The sequence below is a fragment of the Lissotriton vulgaris genome, chromosome 8, assembly GCF_964263255.1.
Source record: "Lissotriton vulgaris chromosome 8, aLisVul1.2, whole genome shotgun sequence".
Lineage (NCBI taxonomy): Eukaryota > Metazoa > Chordata > Amphibia > Caudata > Salamandridae > Lissotriton > Lissotriton vulgaris.
Genome location: NC_141696.1, coordinates 625058234 through 625076500, shown reverse-complemented (window position 1 = coordinate 625076500; position 18267 = coordinate 625058234). Strand labels below are relative to the sequence as shown.

At 46.0% G+C, this 18267-nt stretch overlaps 1 protein-coding gene across 1 annotated transcript in view; it reads left to right on the top strand.

Moving 5' to 3' along the window:
* The window catches only part of APOO (apolipoprotein O), a 998307-nt gene that overhangs the window by 814409 nt on the left and 165631 nt on the right, over positions 1-18267 (top strand). The window lies entirely within an intron of this gene.

Here is an 18267-nt window from a genome sequence, read left to right as displayed (position 1 = left end):
GTGAGACAGTATGTTCTGCTTTGTCCAGTTTCCTTAAAGCTACTGTCAAATACAAAACAACTTTATTGAACTAGCATGTTTTTAATACAGTGATTATTGAGTTTTATTTCTATTAATTCTTGAAATGTCTCCATATCCATATTTTTAATCTTTTATGGTTATAATTAACCAAAAAAATCATTAGACGGAGACTGGAAAGCCATGGCACAGGCCATTTTCACTTTCCAGACACAAGAGTACAGATGCTTAAACAGCTGTTCTGATGTCACATTCTGGGAGGACCAGATCCACTTTCTTTAGTGCAGAAAATTGGTTCCAAGCCATCTTTGTTTTCTTGGCAGTGTGTTCATTTAGGTTGAGGTTGGTATCCAAGGAGATTTCAGTTGACCTTTCATTGAGAAAAGGTTGGGCTTATAGCCGTGAAGGTTCATGTCATTAAGACGCATTTATTTTTCTTGCTTGTTGTTTTTGCCAAGTAAGAGGAATTCTGTCTTGGAGAGGTAAGCTTCAGGGGTGTGCTGAACATCCTGAATGAGCAGGCAGTGTTTGATGTCTTAATGGTAGAGTCTTTCAGGTAAAGTTATCATTGAAATCTAGTTAATTTTGAGCTGTTATTGGCGAGCAGAGCCCAAAGTGATCCAGGTAGTGGTTGAAGATTACAAGAGACAGTGTGGAACCCTGGTGGACTCCACAAGTAATGAGGCCAAGTGATTAAGCAACTTTGTCTATAAAATGTTTTATCCAATATAAAGATGCATAGGTCTGTGTATCAGGCCAAATCTATCGGTAAGGCAGTGCAGAATCCTCAGAGGCATGTTTGTATCTTTTAGGTCCCTCCAAAGATTGCTTTAGAGTGACCTAACAAGATTGAAATGAATAGCATTGAAACTAAGCATAAAGCAGTATATAGAGAGAATGGCATGTTATTGCAGTCTGTTCTGCATAAGAATAATAATTATAAGTTCGAGGCATATGGGCTGCAGATGGTACATTATGAATAGATCGCCATCTGGTGTTGGGCTCGGATGATTGCACTTTGTTTTTCTCTTGGAGAGTCTTTTTGTATCTTGGTGACTCCTCCCTTGGTTGGTAGTGCGCATGGGCATCGACTCCATCCTTAGATTGTTTTTTTCCGCCATCGGGTTCGGATGAGGATCGAGACGCTCCAGATCAACTTCAGAGAAAAGTGATTAATCGGCGTGTATTCCCTTTCCAATTCGACGGTATTGTTATCGAACGCGTTTCATTTCCATTCCGACGCGTTGCAAATTCAAAATCGAAGAAAAAACTTAGACCTACGTCGACGAACAGGAGAACTTTCTCGACGCAGTCAAGCCCGGAGTCCATGGAAAGGACTCCATTCAAGAAATGTCCAACGTGTGGTGCTGAGTTCCCACACAAGGACCTACACGAGGTGTGCAACCTCTGTCTATCGCCTGAACACGAATCCAGGGACTGCGAAGCCTGCGCAGCATTCTCCTCCAAGCTAACGATTAGAAATCGTCGAGCTCGAAGACACGAGGTTTCAAGAATGCAGTCGGAGGCGATCCCGGAGCTGTTCGGAGACGAGCTAATGGAAGAAGAAGAGGATCAGTCGGGGTCGGAAGGGGACCAGTCGGAGGTTGAAGAACTCAACGAGCAACAAACCGTGAGTGACGACGTCCCCTTACCGAAAAACCGACCCCGTGCGGTAACGACCCCGCCTTCGAGCCCGGTCAAACCGCAGAAAAAAGTTTCCGACGCCCCGCCCTCGGGCCCGGCAACGAAACCGAAACTGAAACCGAAACACTCGGACTCCCACCATGTCGGATCCGAGAAAAGGGCGACATCGACTTCGACACCGAGGCTACATACAAGGGAAAGCTCGGTACCGAAACATTCCATGTCGAAACATAAACATGGTTCGTTGTCCAAGATTCACTCGATACCCAGGAAGTCGGAATCGAGTAGACACTCGGTGCAGAAAGCACCGAACACTGACGATCGAAAACATAAGCACCTTTCGGAACCAGGGCCTTCGGTACCGATTCAGGAGCAACAGACAGATCCCAAACAAAAGATCTTGTTTATCGATCCGCAAACTGGCAAAGTTGTGACAAAGAAGAGAAAGAATGAACAGACAGAAGATAAATCTCTTCCTTCAAAAAAGAGAACACTGGGGACAAATACAACTCCTCCTACTTCTCCTAGACATAAAGTCACACCCTCTTCTCCTATTCCTCACACTACGCCAAATATTCCTGCACCTTCCACACCAAGACCATCTACACCTCAGTCTGATGTAGACAGTGATCTAGGGGAGGGAGAACCTCAAGGGGATGACGAAACCATCCCAGATGAGGAGGACCCATGGGAAAATTATGACGTAGGGTCAGATGAAGACAATGACCCAGAGTTATATCCCTCAAAGCCTTCACCACCTGATGATAACACAGGGTTTGCGCAGCTCATTAATAGGGCAGCAAAATATCATAAGGTAGATATACATACAGAACCCCAAATAGAGGATTTCCTGTTAGAGACGCTACCTAATGCACAAAGAACATCAGGTACCCTTCCTATGTTGAAGGGTCTTCTCAGTCACACAGAAGAAATATTCAAAGACCCAGTGAGGGCTAGGGTGTTAAACCCAAGAATTGATAAAAAATATAAGGCGGCTCCAAAGGATCCAATCTTTATTAAAGGACATGTACCCCTGGACTCGCTGGTGGTCTCAAACGCTCGTAAAAGAGCAAACTCATTATCTACAGGAGAGGCTCCTCCACCTGATAAAGAGTCAAAATTAATAGATGCATCAGGCAAAAGAGTAGCATCACAGGCGGCAAATAGCTGGCGTATAGCCAATACACAAGCATTACTCGCACGTTATGATAGGGCACATTATGATGAATTAGAAAAACTCATCACACATCTCCCCAAGGAACATCAGAAAAAGGCAGATCAGTTAATACAGGAAGGTAAAATAATAACTAATACTTCCATTAAGTGCGCCCTAGACGCAGCAGACACTGCAGCAAGATCCATAAACACCAGTGTAATGTTGAGGAGACATGCATGGCTTAGAATCTCAGGATTCAAACAGGAAGTACAAACGGCACTACTGAACAAGCCATTTGATCAAAAGACACTGTTTGGTTCAAGCACAGATGAGACCTTAGAGAAAATGAAAAAAGATACAGAAACGGCTAAGTCAATGGGAGCATTGCAACAGCCAACACAAAGAGGTTCCTTTCGTAGATCCACCTATAGAGGGGGCTCAAAGAATACAGGAACAAATCAGCAATCCACCTCTTTCACACCAACATCACCCAGAGGTAATTCAAGAGGAAGTTACAGAGGTAACAACAACAAGGGTAGAGGCCGCGGAAATAATAACAACCGCAACGCCTCAACCCCAAAACAGTGACTTCATAGAACTCCCCCCAGACCACATAACACCGGTCGGGGGACGTCTAGCACAGTTCCTACCTGTCTGGGAAAACATGACATCAGACAAGTGGGTGAGACAAATTATCCAACATGGTTATTGCCTGGAACTCACAGCTACCCCACCAAACATCCCCCCCAAACAGCGTCCAATGAGTCAAGATCATCTGACATTATTAAGAGAAGAAGTACTAGCACTTCTACAAAAGCATGCAATAGAGAAGGTCCCAAAGGATCAACAAGGAACAGGAGTATACTCTCTATACTTCCTAATCCCCAAAAAAGACGGGTCCCTAAGACCAATATTAGACCTCAGACCTCTCAATGCTTACATAAATTCTGAGCATTTCCACATGGTCACGCTCCAACAAGTACTCCCTTTACTGAAGAAAGGGGACTTTCTTTCTACACTGGATCTAAAAGACGCTTACTTTCATATCCCAATTCACAAAGCCCACAGAAAATACCTAAGGTTTGTTTTAGAAGGACAACACTATCAGTTCAAAGTCCTTCCGTTCGGTGTCACAACAGCACCGAGAGTGTTCACAAAATGCCTAGCTGTGGTGGCAGCACACCTAAGAAGACAACAAATACATGTCTTCCCATACTTGGACGACTGGCTAATAAAGGCCAAGTCAAAAGAGGAATGTCTTCACAACACACAGAAGACAATTCAATTGCTGCACCACCTAGGGTTTACGGTGAACTACAAGAAATCACACCTGCAACCAAACCAGATTCAGCAATACCTGGGGGCTACGATAGACACAGAAAAGGCAATAGCATACCCCAACCCAATCAGGATACAGACAATGGTCGGGTTAATACAAAGATTTCAACCACAACACTCACTACCAGCACGAGTGTTTATGCAACTATTAGGCATGATGTCCTCCTGCATACTGCTAATACCACATGCAAGGCTACAAATGCGTCCACTACAGGAGTGTCTAGCGACACAGTGGAATCAGGCTCAAGGTCAGATTACAGATCTGGTTTTGGTAAACGACCGGACGTATCGCTCTCTGAAGTGGTGGAACACAGAAAACATTTCCAAGGGACGGTCGTTCCTAGAGCCAATTCCACAAGTGATAATAACAGCGGACGCATCGCTCTCCGGATGGGGAGCGCATATGGACAAATACACAGTGCAGGGGAAGTGGAGTGTGCAGCAAAAGAAACTGCACATCAACTACCTAGAATTATTAGCAGTAGTTCTAGCACTAAAAGCTTTCCAAATACAAATAAAAGGCAAAGCAGTCCTGATCAGAACAGACAACATGACTGCAATGTATTATATTCAAAAACAGGGGGGGACACACTCTCTCCAACTATCCAAACTAGCACAGGACATATGGAGATGGGCCATTCCTCAAAAGATCTACCTGTTAGCGGAACACCTACCAGGAGTTCAAAATCAGATAGCAGACATCCTAAGCAGACAGTCAGAACAGGTACACGAATGGGAGCTGCACGACCAAATACTGCAGCCATTCTTCCAAAAATGGGGGCAACCAGAGATAGATCTGTTTGCCAACCATCAGAACGCAAAATGCAAAAAATTCGCATCCAGGTACCCACACCAACGGTCCCAGGGCAATGCACTATGGATAAATTGGTCCAACAAATTTGCTTACGCGTTCCCTCCTCTACCACTAATTCCGCTACTGGTTCGGAAACTGCAGCAACACTCAATGACAATGATACTAGTGGCACCCACGTGGGCAAGACAGCCGTGGTTCACCACGCTGCTACAACTCTCACAAGTACCACATCAAAAGCTAAAATTATTACCCATGCATCTTACACAGAACCATGGAGAAATAATGCACCCAGATCCCAAACAACTGAACCTAGCGATCTGGCTCCTGAGGTCATAGAGTTTGGATATTTAGATTTACCTCCAGAATGCATGGAAATCATTAAACAAGCAAGACGTCCTACTACCAGAGCATGCTATGCAGCAAAATGGAAGAGGTTTGCTATACACTGTAACAGTAAGCACATCAACCCTCTGGACGCATCCACTAAACAAATCATTTGCTATTTACTACACTTGCAGCAATGTAACTTAGCATATACCTCTATCAGAGTTCATCTCGCAGCCATAGCGGCGTACCTACAAAACAGGCAACATCTTTCACTGTTTAAAGTACCAGCAATTAAAGCTTTCATGGAAGGACTCAAAAGAGTCATTCCACCAAGAAGACCACCTTCCCCAGTCTGGAATCTCAACATAGTACTTACCAGACTAATGGGGCCACCATTTGAACCTATGCATAAGTGTGAAATACAATTCCTCACATGGAAGGTGGCATTCCTCATAGCTATCACGTCACTTTGAAGAGTAAGTGAACTGCAGGCTTTTACGATTCAAGAACCATTTATGCAGTTACACCAAAACAAAGTGGTTCTTAGAACAAACCCAAAATTCTTACCAAAGGTAATTTCAGCATTCCACATCAATCAATCAGTGGAATTACCGGTTTTCTTTCCAAAACCACAAACGGTAGCAGAAAGAGCCCTACATACATTGGATGTTAGAAGGGCCATATTGTACTACATAGAGAGGACACAAACTTTCAGAAAGACAAAACAGCTATTTGTTGCGTTTTCTCCTACACACAAAGGCAATCCCATCTCCAAAGCGGGCATTGCCAGATGGATTGTAAAATGCATTCAAATATGCTACTTAAAGGCAAAGAGAACATTAACTGTTCCTCCTAGAGCTCACTCTACACGTAAACTAGGAGCATCTATGGCATTTTTGGGAAACATTCCACTAGATGACATATGCAAAGCAGCTACCTGGGTTACACCGCACACCTTCACAAAACACTATTGTGTAGATGTGCACACAACACAACAAGCTAGAGTGGGACAAGCAGTATTAAAAACCTTGTTTCAAACAGTTGCAACAGACACGGGCGACCACCGCTAGGGAGAGAACTGCTGTATAGTCTATTCATAATGTACCATCTGCGGCCCATATGCCTCGAACGGAATATGCTACTTACCAGTATGCATCTGTTCTTGGCATAGAGGGCTGCAGAGTGGTACATGCCCTCCCAGCCTCCCCGGAAACCTGTGTCTGTTCCAACATTATCTTATTTAGATACACTTACATGGGCATTCTTATCTGTATTCTACTATACTACTCCATCTAACCCTACTATGGCAAAACAATCTAAGGATGGAGTCGATGCCCATGCGCACTACCAACCAAGGGAGGAGTCACCAAGATACAAAAAGACTCTCCAAGAGAAAAACAAAGTGCAATCATCCGAGCCCAACACCAGATGGCGATCTATTCATAATGTACCACTCTGCAGCCCTCTATGCCAAGAACAGATGCACACTGGTAAGTAGCATATTCCTTATTAAACAGTTTTCTTATGATTATTATTAGTGGTATTAGTATTACTATTATTTTAATTATGGAACACAACCTACTTGGAATTACATTGATAAACCATTTTTTTTATTTCTTGCGGTGAATTGTACACTTCTGATGGAGACTTCTAACTGTAGATTCTTTACTTATGAATATTCCTCAAGTGTCAGAAAGGGTCCAAAAACGTTTTTGTAGTACTGCTGCGTGCCTGTAGGTGATGCTGTGTTCTCCTTACTGACGCCGTTCTGCTCAGGAAATAATGTGCAGGGTTTATATAGGCATGACTCAAACGCTCACATCAGATCCTTTTTGCTTTAGCAGCCACACAGTGTTCAAGGAAAATGTCACCTCCCAAAATGACATGGTTTAAATCCTTTAAGGACAGTTGCAAGCAAATGTCTGTGACCATTTCCCTCAGATGTGCCTGTGGTCGAGTCATGATTCCAAGGCCTGCGCTACTGCATGTCGAAGAACTTGAAGGGCATACTGGACCCCAAGGCAAAACTACATCGCCAAGCACCACAAGACTCCATTTTGTGACCGGTTCAAATCCAAGGGTTTGTCCCGGTCCTGTTCCTGGCCCAGTAGACATCGGAGTCAATCCCAGGCCAATTGTTGTCACACTCCAAGTCTTCAGGTAAGTAGAAGAAAAAACAAACATAAAGTCCCAGTGGGACTCTGCTCTTTCCTGACACTTTACTACTCCAGAGAAGGTGCAAGGGCATTGCGATGCCTTTCGATCTTGCTCCCGAAGTCAGATGTCATAGGAGCCTCTCCCGCAACTTGTCCCAGCATAACCAGAGTTTCTGAGGCTATCTGTAACATAGATGCAGATCGAAGAGTTCCACAAGGCCATGCTCTGTGACTCTTCAGATCCCTTCTGACTCTCTCTGAGGAGCCTGCATGCCCAAGGAGCCGAGAGGTCCTCCATCTGAATACCACCAGCGGGTTCACCCTCTGTACCAGTTGTACTTTCTGACCCCATCACAAGGCCTCCACTGTCTTCTCCACAGGCTCCGCCTCCAGCTCTATGATCCATGCTGGTTCTCAGAGAATCAACCCTGATACTGAGTAGACGCCTGAAGATGCATCACCCATTGTGCTTTCTGACACTGAGGCGAAGATCAGTTTTTACCAATCCTCAACCTATTGCCTTTCATCCTCTAGCTTTCCCGCCTCCACAAGGTAGATGGGGTACCCTACTTTTATTGTTTGGGATGGATTTTGATAATGATTGATGCAGGAAACAAAACTTTTCAACCCTACCAAGAAGACAATAGGTATGATGATCTCCATAATGGCAGTGGCCTTGACACCTCTCTTGATCCTGGTCTTATATCTCCTCCACTGCCATTGAAGAGTGCTTCTTTTGCAGTGGTTATGCTTACGCAGGCAAAGTTCTCAACTGGCAGCTCCCCACTTTAAAGGTTAAAACCAATATCCTGATAGAATACTCCAGCCGGAGCAAACTGGTAAAGAGCCTCACCTTCCTTTCAATGATGCACTCACTGCTACTCAGGGACTCAGGCCATACCTTGCTGTGGCTCCCCCAGTCATCCGCCGCATTGAAATACACCACTGACCTCCCCTTGGTGACCCTGCCTTTTTGTCTCAGCGCCCCTCTTCTGAGGCATTTGTTGGTACAGCCTTCTAGCATTTGGATGAACCCAAACACTTTTCTGGCCCCAGTGCGTTCCTTGGGCTTTTCCCCTCCACCATTATAATTGCATCAGTTTTTTCATTCTTTGCACAGCCATGGCAGAGGCACATCCTACAGTTAGTCATTTAGCCCAGGGAAAATCCCAAACATTTTGGGGTTGTGGCACACATCGACCCCGCGCACAAGGACAACAGCATGCTAGTCAACCTTCCACCTGCTCCCTGCACCTGCACCTACACCTGCAAAACCTCTTTAGCATACCCGTAGTGAAGCACAGCCACCTGTTTGGTGGCAGTAACAATGATGTTTGTCATGTTGGCAGACAAATATGGCAGGCAGGTGGGTCCTGAAAATTGTACAGAAGAGGTACACCCTACCTATCCTGTCTGCTCTGCCACACCTTCCACCATCCAAGCAACGACTGACTGAGGACAAATTGTCAGTTTTATGAAAGTGCAAGCCCTGTTAACCTGAGGTGCTACAGAAGGGGTGCCTTCATCGGAACTGGGCTGTGGTTGCTTCTCTTGCTACTTCTGGTGCCAAAAAAGGACGAAGGCCTTCATCCTGTTTTAGATATTCACCTTCTCAAAGCCTTTCTCTATTAAATCAAATTAAAGATGCTCATCCTATCCCAGGTCTTGTCTGCCATTGACTCTGGAGACTAGATGATAGTGTTGGTCTTCCAGGACTCTTATTTTGACATCCCTGACCTGCAGGCTCACACGCACTATCTGTGGTTCATGGTTGGACTGGAGTAATTCTAGTTCCCTGTGCTCTGCTTTGGTCTCAGCAGCACCTCTCAGGTGTTCCTGAAAGTGATGGTGATGGCTGTAGCAAATTTTCAGAGGTTAGAAGGTCCAGTCTTCACCTACCTAGAAAACTGACTTCAGAAGGTGGGCTCACCACAGGTAGTTGTCACCCATCTCCAGACTAAGGCAAACCTTAGGGTTCACAATCAACGTGCCCAAGTCATAACTGGCTCTTTCTCAGGTGCTCCCTTTCTTCAGAGCCATGTTGGATACGGTCTAATTATTTGCCTTTCACCCAGAAAGGAGAGTCCAGGACATTCATGCTATGATTCCAATGTTTCAGCCTTTTTCCTGGATTTCAGTGAGGTAGAGACTGAAGCCGTTGGGACTGATAGCCTCTTGCTTCCCGTTGGTCAAGCATGGCAGGTGGCATATGTGGACTCTACGGGATCTAAAGTCTCAGTGGTACTAACATCAGGGGGGAAATCTCCAACCACCTCCAGATTTTGGAGGACTGCAAAACGTCTGGTTGGTCCTGGACCGCTATTGGGAGAGCAGGAGACACCTCTCCCTACCCCACCTAGAATTGAAAGTGGTGATCTATTCATCGTTTCTGGGTTGGCACAGCCACCTGGAAGAGGTGCAGCTCAGAGGCCTCTGGTCTCCAGTGGATGCCCGCCTCCACATCAAACTTCTGGAGCTGAGGGCCATCTGCTTCGTTTTGAAAGCCTTCTTGCCATCTATCAAGGAAAGGCAGGTGCTGGTGTTTATGAACAACACCACTGTCATGTGGTACTGCAACAATCAGTGCAGGGTGGGGTCATGAATGCTTTGCCAGGAGTCATTTCACGCCTGGAAATGGCTGGACAATCAAGGAATCTTCCTGGAGGTGAACTACCTAGCAGGATCTTTGATTGCCAGGGTAGATGAACTCAGCCACTAGCGCCTCACGGGTCACAAGTGGCAGATACACGTAGAAGGGGCGCAAGATGTCTTCCAAGCATATCGAGAATCTTGGCCCCCAGTCTTTTCGCCAGCACTGAGAACGTGCAATTTCAGTAGTTCTGTACATTCGGATTTCCAAAGCGTTTCTCTCCTGTAGATGCATTCCACCTAGAGTTGAACTTGGGACCCTTGTATGCATTCCCATTGGTTCCTCTCCTGCTCCTAGTTCTGAAGAAGATTAGGATCCACTGGGCCCAAGTCATCTTAGTGGCTCCGGATTGGGCATGGAGAGTATGGTATCCAGACCTCCTGGTCATGATCATCTGTCCTTAGATCAGACTGCGCCTGTTCCAGCAACGTGGCAGGTGTCTTGAACCCGGTTCTCCACAATCTCCACCTTACCTGCTTGGAGATTGTGTGGCAACAGCTGAATACCTTCAACCTTCCAAGGTAGTTGATGTCATCTTGGCATCCAAGCATCCCTCGATGACAGCTGTATACAACTGTCATTGGGATAAATGTGTGGTTTGGTGTGACGCAATACAGATAGTCCCTTTCCAGGCCAGATTGTTTTGTTGTTTGTTCTCTCTCTTGCCCTGCAAGGCTTTGCTTTTGACACAGTAAAGGATTGTCATGTAGTTTCCACCCTACAGTAGGATCTGCATGTTGTGGCATAACCTTTGGGAAGGTGCCAGACTGATTCCATGCACCCCCTCAGGATATGTCATCCTATAGGCCAACTAGCTCACAGTGCCACCATACGCTCCCCCCTAATCCTAGGCGGGTTGTACATGTTCCCGGCAACCACTGAACATGACAACCCTGATCCTCAAGAATTGTGGTACCAGATCTAGAACCCTTTTGCTCAGTCACTCGTGCTCTCCTCTAGAGAATTATACAAGTTATACACAGTGGGACATTTTCAATTTTTATTGAACTAACAGGATTTCTTGTATAAAATATATGTGCTGCAGTGATCAATAGACAGAAGCAAATGAAAGTTGTTCGAAGTACTAGGACAGTGAACAGAATGAAACGTTCTACCATTGTCCTGAAACAATGCATATTTGCAGGCATATTCAACAAAATAGAAATCTGGCGTACTCCTACTATGTGTCCCCTAACTTAAGTGTCTAGGACATGTGTATATGTTCTGCCAAGAATCCCCGTACTGGATGATCCAACCCCCGTTACCTGCAGGGAAAGAATGTAGGTCCCCATCGTGGTCACGAGATGGACACGCCTCATCGAGATATCAGCATGCTGTTGGGCTGAAGCATCAGCATGTAGAGACTTCGCCAATCCAATGACAGCAAAGTGGTACTCTGCCAACACCCGTAAACTGATGTTTTTTCATAACAAAATGCATCCATGCCTTCCGCTGAGATCTTGATCAGGCTGCCATTGTTTGTGTGATATAGATAGCTATGTTGAAATATGTACCAAAACAAGAAGCATGTTTGCACAGCATATGTATAAACCTTGTACATGGTGTCAAGGTAGCATGATAGTGTTCTTACGAAGTTGATTCGATAAGCAACTATAGTTTCCACAAAACTAATCCAGACTGTCAGGGATGCAAATGTGTGTCATAAGTCATTGTATAAAAGTGAAAGGAACTTTAGGAAAGACCAGTGTATAGGTAAAATGGCAGTGTTTTTCTCCAAGCCTAACTGGAGCACATGACAGGGTATCTTTCAACTCTTGGGGTTTATATGGTTGCCAGACCAGCCCTTGCTATAAAATCACCTGTTGTGATGTGTTTTTAAAAGGGTTACAACATTTTTTCATCCCGCTCCCTCTGTCATGCCACAGTTGGACATTAACTTGGTCCTCACATACTTGATGTTCACTCCCTTTGAGCCATTTCATAGCTGCCCTTTACATCTTAGCACCCTTAAGATGGTGTTTCTCTTCACCATAACATTGACGTAGCAGGTGAGTGGCTTCAGGCCCTCTTTGTCAATCTGCCCTGCATCACCTTCTTTCCAGAAAAACTGGTTTTGTGGACACAGTCCTTTTTTTGCCTAAGGTTCTGATGCTCTGTTACATGTTGTTCAAAATGTCACCTTGCCAGCGTAATTTGCTCCACCTAAGGAGGGAGTGGGACTCCATAATTTGAACCCCACAAGGGCACTGAGTTTTACATCGATTGCACAAGAAAACTCCGGCTGGAAAATCAACTCTTTGTGGGGTTTGCTGGTGCGAAAGAAAACACCACGACCGAGCAGAAGGGGACCATCTTTCACTGGATTGTGCTCTGCAAAAAATGTGGTACGCATTGGCTCATAAGCAGCTTCTGAAAGTGTGTGCTCAATATATCAGGGCCAAAGCTGCTCCCACAGCGAAGTTCCTGTCCTCGACATTTGCCAAGCAGCTACGTGGGCTTCAGTGCATACATTCATGAAGCATTTCTGTCCGGACAGCCAGGTTTGCTGAGGGGGCTTTTTGTCCGCTTAGTCATACACGTTTTGGAATGATTCCATCCACAGACCCAACTCCAAATAGGTAGTGTGTTGTTATCTATTCAAAAGGTGAGGAATCGGCGGCCGGCCTGCGGCTGAGGGTCGCGAGAAGATGACAAGAGATGCATTCCCCTCCTCATAGGGCTATAAAATCCGGGACCCCTATTCTGCCGTCGGATCGCCTACCGCCATGGGCAAGGACAATCCAGGTGCGGACGGTCCTAAGCAGAGTACCTTGGACCAGTTTGCCTCTGCGCCAGGCGACACCACAGGGGTGCAGTGAGAAGCCTGATGCCGGGTAATGCGACACTGATAGCAGCCATCACCGAGGCAAGGAACACACTGGATGCAAAAATTGGTGCAGTGGTATTCGAGGTATCATTCCTCCCCAGATTCTCAGAAAGGTGGTGGACCGCATTACCGAGGCGGAGACGTGTGTGTCCACAGTTGAAAATACCTTAACCACCCTACAAAAGAAAGTTAATAAACTCACGGTTGTAGCACAGGAGCTGGCCTTCCGGGTCGAAGATGGGGAAGGAGGCGCAAAACGCAACAATTTGCGCTTCATCGGCTTTCCGGAGGGCTGTGAGGATGGGGTTTCTTCCAGTTTTATGTTAGTATTGTTTTATTGTTTCTTTACACGGGCACAGGTCCAGTCCCAATTCCACCAGTTTAGTCCTTGAGGTTAGATGTCAAGGCAAAAGAACGTTCCCTTACCTGAAGATACGACCATAGTCTTGTGGAATGTCAGGGGCCTACTTAATAAAGTGAAACCGGGTGCCATTCTTCGCCAGGCCAAACGCTATGGGGCCGATATCCTCTTTCTGCAAGAGACACACCTGCTGGGCACTAAGGCCCCCTGTCTCTCTAAATTTGGATATCATACCGTATACCATGCAGGGTTCACTAGGGGGTCCTGGGGTGCTGCCATACTCGCCCCATCCCCTTTATACTTACAAAGCACTGGCTAGACCCCGGTGGACGATACGATTTGCTCTCAGAAACATTGTTTGGAGAACATATAAATTTAGGCAGTGTCTATGCCCCCCCCCCCGCCGTTAGGCGCCACCTTTGCTGAAAGGATAACTCACTTATGGGGAGAATTACCAGATGAACTGACACTCCTAGGCGGAGACTGGAAGGACACTATGACAGTAATAGACAGGACACGCACATCAGGGCAAGCTCCCCTGGTCGACAGAACTAAACTCCATCTGTTGTCCACTACTTTGGGTTGGTCAGACGTATGGCGCGAGTTCCATCCCTCGAGAAGGCAACACATACTTGTTCACAGTCCATGGATCTTTATCTCACCTGGACTACATATTTGTCCCGCACAGATATGTACATAGGGTCTCCCCTGTGTAGCATTCCCCCCAAGGTCTCTCAAGTCACTCCCCCGTTCAGTGTCTACTCCGGGTGCACTCACACAAACCCCCATTTCCGTGGAGGATGTCTCACTGGCATCATCAGGACCCGGAATATTGGGAGACTCTGTCCCAAGCGGTCGCGGAATATTATACATTCAATGAAGTATCAACCCCCTCTAAATGCACTCTGTTGGAGGCCATGAAGCCTACCATACGCAGGGTAGATATCAGTTTTTGCGCCACGGCCAAACATAAACGACTGGCGCATACTACTAAAGTTACAGAACTACTTGAAAGTCCTGGAGGCACGGTGTCTCACCAACCCGAACCCCACACTAGAACGCACCCTACTGCAAGCACAACAGTCCATACACCGTCATGTAATGGGCAAAGCCAAAGAAATTTGGTTAACATCTCAACATCGAATCTACCAATGGGGAGATAAATCTAGTAAAATGCTCCATAGACTATGCTAAGCAGAGAAGTCCCCAGCCAGTGTACCGGTGCTTCAGGACGATAGTGGGGCCCTGTGCTCATCTCCTGAGAAGGTGGCTGCAGAGTCTGCACATTATTTCTCACTCCTATACACACACCAGGAGCTGTTGTTGGAGGCCGACATAGACACATTTTTGTGTGATATTCCCCCCGTAGACTATCAGACTCTGCATGTGACCTAATTGATGACCCAATCACTATTGACGAACTGAATGCTGCATTGGCTGCCATACATCTCTATGGAATTCCTTAGATCGCACAGGACCATACTGGGCCCTCACCTACTCTGGGCCATACAGGAGGCTGCCGACCAGTCCCAACTCCGCCTGGAGTTGCGACACGCTGAGATAGTCTTATTCTTAAAGCCTGGATGCCCACCAGAAGACCCTGCATCATGTAGACCTATCTCTCTTATTAATTTCGAGCCGAAGATTCTGGGCAAGGCCTTCGATCCTGCATACACAACCTGATCCATCCTGACCAGTTAGGGTTTATGCGCCACCACTCCACATGTCATAACGTCAGCCACGTATTAATAGAGCCCGGGCTCCAAAGCCCTGCGGCCATGCTGCTTGCAGACATCGACAAGGCGTTCGATTCCCTCAGCTGTACATACATCTTTCACCTTCCAACTTCGGCCCACGCTTCCTAGCATATGTGCGCCTTCTTTACACAGGGCTTACCGCCTCGGTCCGGGTTGCCGGCCAATGGTCTGCCCCATTTCCAGTATGCCATGGTACATGAAAGGGCTGCCCCCTGTCAACGTTTTTGTTCACCCTTGCCATAGAACCCCTGGAAATGTGGGTGCGTCGTGACCCGGTGCTTTAGGGCTTCGACTGGGACTCGTCTAGATCGGACTGTATTGCATTGTACGCAGACAATGTCCTTCTCTTCATGACCGACCCTTGGTTCTCGGGGCCCGTATCTTGCAGATCATGTGCGTTTTTGGTCAAACCACAGGGCTCCACACTAACCCCGCGAAGTCTATACTATTCCCGGTGTGCAGGCACCAGGGCCGAGAGAAATGGTCTGAGCAATAGCTGTGCGCAACTACAGGATTTCAGTACCTTGGTATCTTTATGTCACCGTGTCCACAGACCTCGTGGGCTCGTAACATCAACTGTCTCCTCAAAAGCCTTAAAGATAAGACAACAGTCTGGTCTCATTTTATGGGCATTCTGCCATTTTTAAAATGGTGTCCTTGCCCAGAATACTCTACAGGCTCCAGAACTTCCCATATGCCATTCCGCGGGCCTGGTTCACACAGGTGAGTGCCATACATAACAAATTTCTCTGGCAGGACGGGCAGTGCACGTGGCACTAAACACGTGCACACAGTCAACGTATTGTGGAGGTATTGCGGTAGCAGACATTTATGCCTACTACACGGCAACTCATCTGCAAGTGGTCAATGAATGGTGGTAGAATTCACCATCGACCCAGCGTTTGTTTTAGACCATATGGCAATTGGCAATGTTCCACTCCTTCAGATTTTATATAGTGTTCAGAACCTAGACTTCCTACTCACTGCCAGCAGCACTGTTAATCGACTTTGGCGGGCTACAGTCCAACAGATGGGGTGGCGTGGCCGCCTGACTCAGGCAACCCCGCTGTGGCTTGGCACCATGTTGTGCTCAGTTGCAGCTTTGGGGGAGTTTCGTGGGTGGGCCATCGTGGGAATATCCACCTTGGGGGACGTGATGCGAGGCACCGTTTTGAAATCGTTCCAACAGCTCCAAACAGAGTTTAGATTTCACAAGACTTAATTCTTTAGATATCTTCAGTTCAAGCATGCACTCACCCCCATACTACAACTGAATGACACCTTGCCTGAATTTCATCCCTTAGAGGGGCTCTTATTGATGTGTGACATAGGCGCACATAAGATCCGTCAGATCTATCAAACCCTGACAAAACACAATCATACCACACTACATAAGACCAGAAAGGCCTAGGAAGAGGACATACCTGGCATAACAGATGATGATTGGACAGAGGCCCTGGCTAGCCCCAGAGGTGCGGCGGTTTCCACAAGATACTGCCTTATACAGATCAAATATTTATACAGAGTATACTATACCCGATTCCGACTTTGAAAAATGGGTGCCATCCACTCCCCGGTGTGCTTGAGATGTGGGGCCAGACGATGGGACATTTATACATACCGTCTGGGGATGTACTGCATTACAACCATTCTGGCAGAGGGTGGTTGCTTGCCTGAGTCAGGTATTGGGGTGGGATCTGCCACTTGATCCAACGCTACTGGTATTACATAGCACAGATAGTATTGGGAGAACAGATACAAGCAGCACTTATTGTTTTTGGCGGTTACCATCGATAAGAGGAATATTGCTCAGCAGTGGAAGAGTGAGTCTCCTCCGCCGATTAGTTGATTGAAAAAGGCCATAGATAAATGTATGAATGCAGATATAGCAGCGTTTCAGACCAGGGGATGCCCCGAGAAACATTAGAAAATATGGCTGCTGTGGGCGGATTACCGAGGCATAAAATTACCTCCCCTCATCACCACAGACTCATGATAAACTATGACCCCGTACTGAGATTGGACTCTATACGTATGCAACGGTTATGTGAGCCCTTCGGACTGCATAGTCAATTGTGTGTTTATAACTGAGTGGGACTTGGGTGGATCTGTGCAAGGTTGTTATTGTTATTTACAGTTGTTTTTCGGACACTACGATCCAGAATATGTAATGTCACAAATATACATCATTATGTACCCTCCAGGTCTCATCCCGGAATATACCATGTAAAATCAATAAAATCTGTTGTTAAAAAAAATAAAGGTGAGGTATCTTTGTTTAGAAGTCTCTATCAGATGAGCAATTTACTTACCTTCAGTAAGGCTCTTTCTGGTAGAGACTATCGAACAGCAGATTCCTCACTGATCCTCCGTGTTCTGTGAGTTGGACTCTATCCAATAATAAGATCTGAAATCTAGGAATCTGCACACTGGTCATGATCAGCTTTGCAATGGAGCTCTGCTTCTCAGGGAATGAAAAGCATCAAAAGCAACTGATGTCAGAGTGCAGGAGTGGTACTGTATAGGCTTTGCATGTTATTTCCGCAGAAGAACAGAATCAGAGGTAGTACTGAAAGGTTTCCGAATCTGAATGAAACCTGGGGAAAATTCAAAAGGGGAGGAACCTGCGGTTAGGTAGAGTCTCTACCAGAAAGTGCATTGCAGAAGGTAAATAACTTTTTCAATGAGCATAAACAATTTACATCCTAAAATGTAATAGACCACTCATTTATAAGCAAAGCAGTGGCTACCCATGTCCATGTCAACCACAATACTAATATTGCACAGGTGCTTGTATATATTTCAGTATAGTATGTACCCAAAACCAAGATGAACGCTTAAAAACCTTAAAATCTTTAATGACAACTGTACTCTGGAGAAAGAAGATAAATAAAGTACAGATGGATATTCTGCAATTCCCATACGATTAGGGTGGATTAATAGTGTCAGATTTGAAGGCCTACTATCAGACAGCCCTGTTAAAATATGTGGCAGAGAGGTACAACTCACATAGTGGTGCAGATGGGCATTTATTAAACCTAATACTACCACCATGAGAGTTACTGAGGCGATTGTATTATGCCCGGTGCGGAGTCCCTGGTCAAATGTGTAATATGGTTGAGGTTCCATGCTTGGAAGATGTATGAAACAAGATGGGGCAGACTCCTCCTCTATTCCCACAAGTTTCCACTATGGGAGAGCCAAGCTTTTCAGAATGTT